The following is a 10113-nucleotide window of genomic DNA, read 5'->3' on the forward strand; positions in this document are numbered from 1 at the left end:
AGACATGCCCGGGTATGGATATATGCATCGCTGTTTCCAAAAATATAAAAAAGGGATATATTGGTGTTACTTTGTTTTACAAGATTAACAACGACATCTCAATTGTCAATAAGAATTAATGAAAAGTACACCAACAAACAGAAGCATCATGATTATCTTGATGGGAACTAAACCAGGATACCCTAGGAAAAAGCATTTCTTCATTTAACCAGTGATAGTATTAGATTAGCAGCAGCAATAGGAGCAAATTGACAATGACCGCACAACCACCATGTACTTTTTGTCGAAACAACATGTATACCTCCACCGAGGCATAAATCAGGACAACTTTTCGAGTGGCATTTCCTCTACAATAGTAGGTGATGTTGGACCAACCGACGACCCTAGCTACTATACATGGGGAGTTGGGGAGTAGTCGCATAGAAGAAAACCCTGCATGCAGCGACCTGGGGAGCTGGACCAGTACAAGAAGTTATACCTCAGGTGGGCGAGATGTCGCTTCGGCGGGCGGGCGGGATCTGCCCACACGACGGCAGCGAACAAAGGCGCGAAGGATCTTCATCCGTGCGAGCGCCGGCTCCGAGAGGACGGTGCACATCGGCTTCCTCCATCGCCAACGGCGACAACATCAACACTGCACCTCCTCACCTCCCGCGGCGAACAGGATTTGGCCAGATCCGTGACCACCGGTGAGGAGAGAGATAGAGTGGACACTGTCATCTTGTTTTGATATGGAGAGGGTGATAGAGTGAGACCCGAGAAACTCCATCAAACAAGAGGCTATAATGGAGTAAAAAAAATCTCTCCATAGTAGTGGTTTTAAATAGAATATGCACGTTCCCGGAAAAAAGAAACGAAAACTGGCAGACAATTTTTTAACGTACCAAGAAAGAAAACTTGATCAAAAACACTCCCCCGCTTCCATGTCGCGAAAGTCATCGCGCACACACAGATAGACATAGACATGCATATCCGTGTTTATGTAAAATTCCATTTCCATCTCCATCTCCAATAATATTTGTCCAACTGGCACATATTTACGTTGTTAATTATATACGCAACAATATTAATGCACATCATCTCTTGTTTGCGGGCGTCCAAACCGCTGCCACGGCCGCTCCTGACCAACTCGAACCCTCTTCATCACATGTGTGTGCTTCCCGCCTAAAATGGTCAGTGCCGCATTCATGCCCGGCCAGAGCGGACGTGACCTCTCACTGGCGCTGTCATTGAAGCAGCGCACCGACTGAGAGAGCTTCGCCCCCGCCGCTTCCTAGTGCACGCGACTGCTCGGCGTTAAAAGGTCGCAATAACCGGCCACAACATGCATGTAAGAAGTTCTTGGGAGTCCGTGCTACAGCTAGCTGTCCTCCCCCAACTCATCAATCTCTTCCAGTAGTGCTAGTACTCCATGGCGCGATCCATCAACAAGCAGGCGGGAAATTTATCGTATACTCGGTTTGCGGTGAGTGGCATGCCGAGCGACCGTGTGGGGTCGAGCCGTGGAGGAGGGTGAGACACGAACACGACAGACATGATTTAAACATTGGTTTTGCTCGATGGCGCGATCCAACGAAAAGAAACATTGGTTTCTCTCCGTTTCCATTTTTTCTCCGGAAAAACGGAAACTTTCCACTCCATTTTCATTCCTACTCCAAGGTTGCCCTGTTAAAACGTTCAATCAAATACAAAGGAAAACTAACACGCATGACGATGCATCTCAATGATTCACAGATCATAGCCAATATTTACTTCACAACTAAAGAAAAAAGTTGTGAGAGCGTGTACAAAAGAAAAACTACTAATTGGGTCACTACGACTTAAACCCTAAACCCTAAACATGATTTAATTTCCTGGCTAGGTAGAACCTGTTAAAGGAAAGACGGCTGGCACCCTCGGATCATACAATGCTTTTGTGCAGTTCCACTAAAATCGAGCTGAGCATCCCTGATGGCAAAGATATTGAAGAAGTGTGATTAGAATAATAGTACTGGCACTAGTTCATTAGACATAAACTCATCACAAGTAGAAGCCGGTAGAAGTAGAGAAAGATCGACATGGAGATGGAGCTACATGGGGAGCTGCGGCAGTGGAGCAAGCCGGCTCCAAAAAGAAGATGGACTACCTGGGACGTTGGGCTGTAGCTAGAAGGGCGGTTGGGACGCGGCATCGGCCCATACCGCGGTGACCCCCGATTGCAACAGTCACACGTACACATGGACGCAAAAACGCACGTGACGCCCTAATGCATGCATGTCTGAGCACACGACGGAACACACACGGTCACGCTCAAGTGTTCAACCTACACGTGCATGCGCACATATACTCAGCCAGGGTGAGCTAGTGACCATATAAAGACCGGAAAATGTATATATTGAGCGCAATGAGCATATTATGAAGTCCACTGACTGTATTTTTACAAATATACAGTGACAGACAGTGTATTTATCTCGTTTGAAATTAAGCCATATTAACCGGAGAGGAGGCAGTATGGACTAGCATTACTTTGTTGTGTCCCGTCAACTTGCCAAACGAGGAGAAACTTGCAGGACGGGAGAAGCTTGCGCGTGGTGGCTCGTAGGACAAGGAGAAACTTTTGACTAATGCAAGCTCTCCCTCGCTCAGGCTGTGGACGTGCAACAGTTAATTTGGTGTCAGATTTCCAGAAGCATACACTATACTAGTACTATCATTGTTCGACTTCCCGAAGAGGCGAACAGCCAAGTGCAAAGTTTACTAGTACTAGTACTACTACTATAGTCTATAGAGGTATGTACTATACTAGTACTAGGAATCAGATGGAGGAGCGTCTGCACTATTATTATATTTTTAAAATGTGATAAAGCAATCTTCAACACATTTGGTTCTCTTCGAGGGTTCTCGCATGTGATAAAGGAAGTTGATTGCATGGAACACTCGCCACAATTCTCGCTTAATTCTGGCTCATATCCTGTTACAAATAGGAGCGCTTGGTAATATTTCCTCTTTTTTTGTTATTCAGCATGTAAACAGGTCAGCAAACCTTGCGGCGCATCACTTTGCGAACCGTGCTTGCTGCACTTTGAATGTGGCCGAGAGCTGGCTTGATGATACACCTTGCTTCCTACTTCTTTTTTTGTGGGGTACCTCGCTTCCTAGTGACCAGTGTCTTGGTTGATCATCCTAAGAATGCTTATATATGAATAAAGCTCTCTCATTTACCAGCAAAAAAGATTAAGCCATATTAACCGTAAAGGAGGGAGTATGGACTAGCACTACATTTTGGTGTGTCCCATCAACTCGCAGAATGAGGAGAAGCTTGCAGGACAAGGTGAAGGCCTTTTGACTAATGCAACCTACCCTCACCCAGGTGGTGGACATGCATCAGTTCATTCGGTGTCAGATTCCCAGAGGCATACACTGTAGTACCCAACATGCAGAGTACCATCATTGTTCGACTTCACGAAGAGGCGAAGAGCCAAGCACAAGGCTTAGTAGTATGAGTAGTACTACTACTAGAACTGCATGGTGGAGCGTCTGTACTCTTATTTTTTTAATCTCTGATAAAGTGAACATTTATTCGGGAGAAGGGCAGAAAACGACAGCCCAACATGTAATGATGATATCGATCAACCATGCTTGAATATATCTTGGCCTCCGTGCGAGCCTGTCTGTGTGTTCTCGCTCCTCGTCTCTCTCAAGGAACGGCGGGTTGGCCATTTTGCCGTCAATTGAGATCGGTTTGCTCACACTCCGGTCCCACATGTCAGTGATATGCCAAGAGGAGGTGCGTTGACCGACTGGCCATATGCGTACTTGGTTTTGCACCTTCATAGTACTACTCCTCCCTCTGTCACAATTTACAGGGCGCACTTCATTATGATGCATTTCCACCACCAGAGAGACTTTAGACGCGTTTGGTCTAATGCTCAATTAATTAGGGCGTGGTAACCGCAATCAAGTCCACAATTTTCTCTCGATGTACTACGGAGTGGAGTAAGTGCATGCATGTGTGTACCCAGGGTGGAAGCACTGCATGCATGTGTGTATGCATTATTTCCTCTAGTAATAGACGCCGTGCTAACTACCAATGCTATTTTTCAGGCCGACCGCTAGTCGCCTTGTTCCCAGAGATTTTTTCTTTTTCTGAAGCGCCCTCTATAAACAGTGATGGATGGAGTAGTATGAGCGGATTCAAAGAAGAGCGTGTTGATGGTTGCTTCTTTCGAGCAACTTACAGTGGGAAAGATGGGGCTTATGATTTGACTGCTCATTACTCACTATTAATGCGGCGCAACGACCGGGCTGAGTCTCCCATGCGGTTGGGCACTACCCCCTCGGTTCTTAAATATACTCCGGAGTATTTGTCTTTCTAGAGATTTCAACGAGTGACTACTCAAATATTTGTCTTTTTAGAGATTCAAATGGACTACTACATATGTATGTATATAGACATATTTTAGAGTGTAGATTCACTCATTTTGCTCCGTATGTATTCACTTGTTGAAATCTCTAGAAAGACAAATAGAGTATTTAGGAACGGAGGGAGTACACATATGAAGCAAAATGAGTGAATCTACACTCTAAAATATGCCCAGTTGAAATTTGTAAAAACACTAATATTTAGGAATGAAGTAGTATAATTTTGTGCATGGCACATGGACCCGGATGCTAAAGAGGCTTCTGGCAATGCTATCAAGCTTCCAGCATTTGTTTACATAATTGATGTACTATACAAATAATTTTTCAGCAACATGAAATTGTACAATGGTGTGAGCTTTCATCTTTTGTTTCGTGTGTCTTGCCATCGATGCTCTTTCGGAAACAATAAAAAACTAACATCCTTGCTAATGCATCTAAATTGTTAGAAGATCAGAGCTAATATTTACATCACAACTGAAGACAAAGTTGAGAGAAGGTGTTAAATTAAAATTGATCCATGCTTTCATTGGCAGCAACGCCCCCCCAGCTCTGTCTAAATCAACAAGGCACGTTGGGAAAAAAAGTAGCTGTCTGGAGCATGCAACTTCTGATCATTTTGTGCAGTTCCACTAAAATAGAGTTGAGCGTCCCTGTTCCAAAGATATTAAGTGTGATTATGATAATAGAGGACTGCTGATGAAACAATAAACACACAAATAGAAGCCGGTCACCTTTGTAGTCTCTCTTAAGACAAACTAGTTGGAGAAGATTAGGCTCCGAGTTGGATGAGGAGGATAAAGCAAAACCAATCTCCCTTTGTGCAGGCGCACTGAAATGTAGAGACGTTACCCGTGTGACATTTTAGTACAACTGCACAAAACACTCTTAAGAAAAAGTGATTTGTGAAGTTCACCAAAAGGTCGCAATAGCAACGAGGTGAAATGGATAGCCCTGTTTGCAAAAAAGAGGTAGAAAGGAAATGGTTACTGGACAATAACAGTTGATGACACATGCGATGAAAAAAAAGAAGCATATTCCATGTCCTAAGGGAAGATAATAACACGGTTGTGTTTGTCTAAAACGGTGTGAGGACGAGATTGCAATATGGAAAGTATGCCGGACGAGCTACATTTTGGGCAAAGAACTATGGAAGATCCACATGCAACGACGTGGGAAGACGGGCAGTGGAGCAAGGCCGGAGGGGATACCTGGAGGTCGTCGGGATGTAACTAGGTGAGTGATGTCTACTACACAACCTTCTTCTTGTAGACGTTGTTGGGCCTGCAAGTGCACAGGTTTGTAGGACAGTAGCAAATTTCCCTCAAGTGGATGACCTAAGGTTTATCAATCCATAGGAGGCGTAGGATGAAGATGGTATCTCTCAAACAACCCTGCAACCAAATAACAAAGAGTCTCTTGTGTCCCCAACACATCCAATACAATGGTAAATTGTATAGGTGCACTAGTTTGGCGAAGAGATGGTGATACAAGTGCAAAATAGATAGTAGATAAAGGTATTTGTAATCTGAAATAATAAAAACAGCAAGGTAGCGAGCAGTAAAAGTGAGCGTAAACGGTATTGCAATGATAGGAAACAAGGCCTAGGGTTCATACTTTCACTAGTGCAAGTTCTCTCAACAATAATAACATAGATAGATCATATAACAAGCCCTCAGCATGCAACAAAGAGTCACTCCAAAGCCACTAATAGCGGAGAACAAACGTAGAGATTATGGTAGGGTACGAAACCACCTCAAAGTTATTATTTCGGATCGATCTATAAAAGAGTTCGTACTAGAATAACACATTAAGACACAAATCAACCAAAACCCTAATGTCACCTAGATACTCCATTGTCACCTCAAGTATCTGTGGGCATGATTATACAATATGCATCACACAATCTCAGATTCATCCAACCAACATAAAAGTACTTCAAAGAGTGCCCCAAAGCTACTACCGGAGAGTCAAGAACGTGTGCCAACCCCTATGCATAGGTTCCCAATGTCACGAAACCCGCAAGTTGATCACCAAAACATACATCAAGTGGATCGCAAGACATACATCAAGTGTTCTCATAAAAGACTCAATCTGATAAGATAACTACAAAGGGGAAGCTCAATTCATCACAAGAGAGTAGAGGGGGAGAAACATCATAAGATCTAACTACAATAGCAAAGCTCGGGATACATCAAGATCGTGCCATAGAGGGAACACGAGAGAGAACACGAGAGAGAGAGAGAGATAAAACACATAGCTACAGGTACATACCCTCAGCCCCGAGGGTGAACTACTCCCTCCTCGTCATGGATAGCGCCGGGATGATGAAGATGGCCTCCGGTGATGGGATCCCCCTCCGGCAGGGTGCCGGAACAGGGTCCCGATTGATTTTTGGTGGCTAAAGAGGCTTGCGGCGGTGGAACTCCCGATCTAGGTTCTGTTCTGGATGTTTTTCGGTATGTAGGTATATATGGGTGCAGGAGGTACGTCGGTGGAGCTACGGGGGTCCCACGAGGCAGGGGGCGCGCCCAGGTGGGCGTGCCCCCCACCCTCGTGGGCAGCCCAGGACTCCCCTGACGTGCACTCCAAGTCCATCAGGTGGGTTTCCTTCCAACATTAACTTCTCAAGTTGATTTCGTTCCGTTTTGACTCCGTCTGATATTCCTTTTCCTCGAAACACTGAAATAGGCATAAAATAGCAAATCTGGGTTGGGCCACCGGTTAATAGGTTAGTCCCATAAATAATATAAAAGTGGATAATAAAGCCCAATATTTCCTAAAATAGTAGATAAAGTAGCATGGAGCAATCAAAATTTATAGATACGTTGGAGACGTATCAAGCATCCCCAAGCTTAATTCCTTCCCGTCCTCGAGTAGGTAAATGATAAAAAAGAATTTTTGATGCGGAGTGATACTTTGGCATGATTTCAATGTAAATCTTCTTAATTGTGGCATGAATATTCAGATCTGAAAGATTCAAGACAAAAGTTCATAATGACATAAAAGTAATAATACTTCAAGCATACAAATTAAAGCAATCATGTCTTCTCAAAATAGCATGCCTAAAGAAAGTTATCCCTACAAAATCATATAGTCTGGCTAAGCTCTATCTTCATCACACAAAGTATTTAATCATGCACAACCCCGATGACGAGCCAAGCAATTGTTTCATACTTTAGTAATCTCAAACTTTTTCAACTTTCACGCAATACATGAGCGTGAGCCATGGATATAGCACTATAGGTGGAATAGAATGGTGGTTGTGGAGAAGACAAAAAGGAGAAGATAGTCTCACATCAACTAGGCGTATCAATGAGCTATGGAGATGCCCATCAATAGATATCAATGTGAGTGAGTAGGGATTGCCATGCAACAGATGCACTAGAGCTATAAGTATATGAAAGCTCAAAAAAAACTAAGTGGGTGTGCATCCAACTTGCTTGCTCACGAAGACCTAGGGCACTTTTGAGGAAGCCCATCATTGGAATATATAAGCCAAGTTATATAATGAAAAATTCCCACTAGTATATGAAAGTGACAACATTTGAGACTCTCTATCAAGAAGATCATGGTGCTTATTTTGAAGCACAAGTGTGGAAAAAGGATAGTAGCATTGTCCCTTCTCTCTTTTTCTCTCATTTTTTTTCTTTTCTTTTTTTATTTTGGTGGGCTTCTTTGGCCTCTTTTTATTTTTTTCATTTGGGCTTCTTTGGCCTCTTTTATTTTTCATAAAGTCCAGAGTCTCGTCCCGACTTATGGGGGAATCATAGTCTCCATAATTCTTTCCTCACTGGGACAATGCTCTAATAATGATGATCATCACACTTTTATTTTTCTTACAACTCAACAATTACAACTCGATACTAGAACAAAATATGACTCTATATGAATGCCTCCGACGGTGTACCGGGATATGCAATGAATCAAGAGTGACATGTATGAAAATTATGAATGGTGGCTTTGCCACAAATACCATGTCAACTACATGTTCATGCAAAAAGCAATATGACAAAAGTAATGTGTGTCATATGAACGGAACGGTGGAAAGTTGCATGGCAATATATCTCGGGATGGCTGTGGAAATGCCATGATAGGTAGGTATGGTGGCTGTTTTGAGGAAGGTATGTGGTGGGTGTATGATACCGGCAAAAAGTGCGCGGTATTAGAGAGGCTAGCAATGGTGGAAGGGTGAGAGTGCGTATAATCCATGGACTCGACATTAATCAAAAGAACTCATGCACTTCTTGCAAAAATTTAGAAGTCATCAAAAACCAAAGCACTAAACGCATACTCCTAGGGCATAGATTGGTAGGAAAATACCATCGCTCGTGCCCGACTGCCACGCATAAGGAAGACAATCAATAAATAAAATTATGCTCCGACTTCATCACAAAGCGGTCCACCATACGTGCATGCTACGGGAATCACAAACTTCAACACAAGCATTCTTTAAATTCATAATCACCCCAACTAGCATTGCTTTGATATTATCACCTCCATATCTCGAAACAATTATCAAGCATCAAACTTATCTTAGTATTCAACGCACTCAAAAGAAAGTTTCACATATCTTGAATACCAAGTATATTATCTTTAAGCAAATTACCATGCTATTAACGACTCTCAAAATAATCTAAGTGAAGCATGAGAGATCAATAGTTTCTTTAAAACAAATCCACCAGTATGCTCTAAAAGATATAAGTGAATTACTAGAGCAAAAATTATTACACTCAAAAGATATAAGTGAAGCACTATGAGCAAATGAAAAACTACTCCAACAAGATATAAGTGAAGATCAATGAGTAGCAAAATAATTATACAACCATGCGAAGACTCTCTTTCAATAAATAATTTCAGATCTTGGTATTGTATTCAAGCAGCAAGCAAAACAAAATAAAATGACATTGCAAGGATAGCACAACTCATGTGAAGAAGCAAAAACTTAGGCTCAACCGATACTAACCGATAGCTGTTGAAGAAGAAAGGTGGGATGCCTACCGGGGCATCCCCAAGCTTAGACGCTTGAGACTTCTTTAAATATTATATTGGGGTGCCTTGGGCATACCCAAGCTTGAGCTTTTGTATCTCCTTAATTCCTCTCATATCATGGTTTCTCTTTTTATCAAAAGCTTCATTCACAACAAACTCAACAAGAACTCGTGAGATAGGTTAGTATAAACCAATGCAAAACCTTATCATTTTCTAATGTAACAAAGCACTAAAATTATTATTCAACATTGCATACTAAATGCCTCTGTATATTTAATACTCCTATCCTCAAATAGAATCATTAAACAAGCGAACATATGCAAACAATGCAACCATAACAGCAATCTGCCAAAACAGTACAGTCTGTAAAGAATGCAAGAGTAACAATACTTCCCTGAGTCCAAAAATTATGAAATAAAATTCCCACTGTAATAAATTTATCATAGCTTAATATGCAAAAAGATTCAACGTTATACCATTCTATGACTTTTCTAGGGAATTTTTGCAACAGCGGTAAACTTTCTGTTTTCAAACAGCAACATGTATACTAGCAAAATAAGCATGGCAAGGGCTATCCTTGACTTTTTTATTGAAACTAAATATGCAAAACATTATTATAACTAACAGAAAGCAAAAACTAACAAAATAAAATGACGCTCCAAACAAAACACATATCATGTGGCGAATAAAAATATAGCTCCAAGTAAAGTTACCGATGAACGA

The sequence above is a fragment of the Triticum aestivum genome, chromosome 4B, assembly GCF_018294505.1.
Source record: "Triticum aestivum cultivar Chinese Spring chromosome 4B, IWGSC CS RefSeq v2.1, whole genome shotgun sequence".
Lineage (NCBI taxonomy): Eukaryota > Viridiplantae > Streptophyta > Magnoliopsida > Poales > Poaceae > Triticum > Triticum aestivum.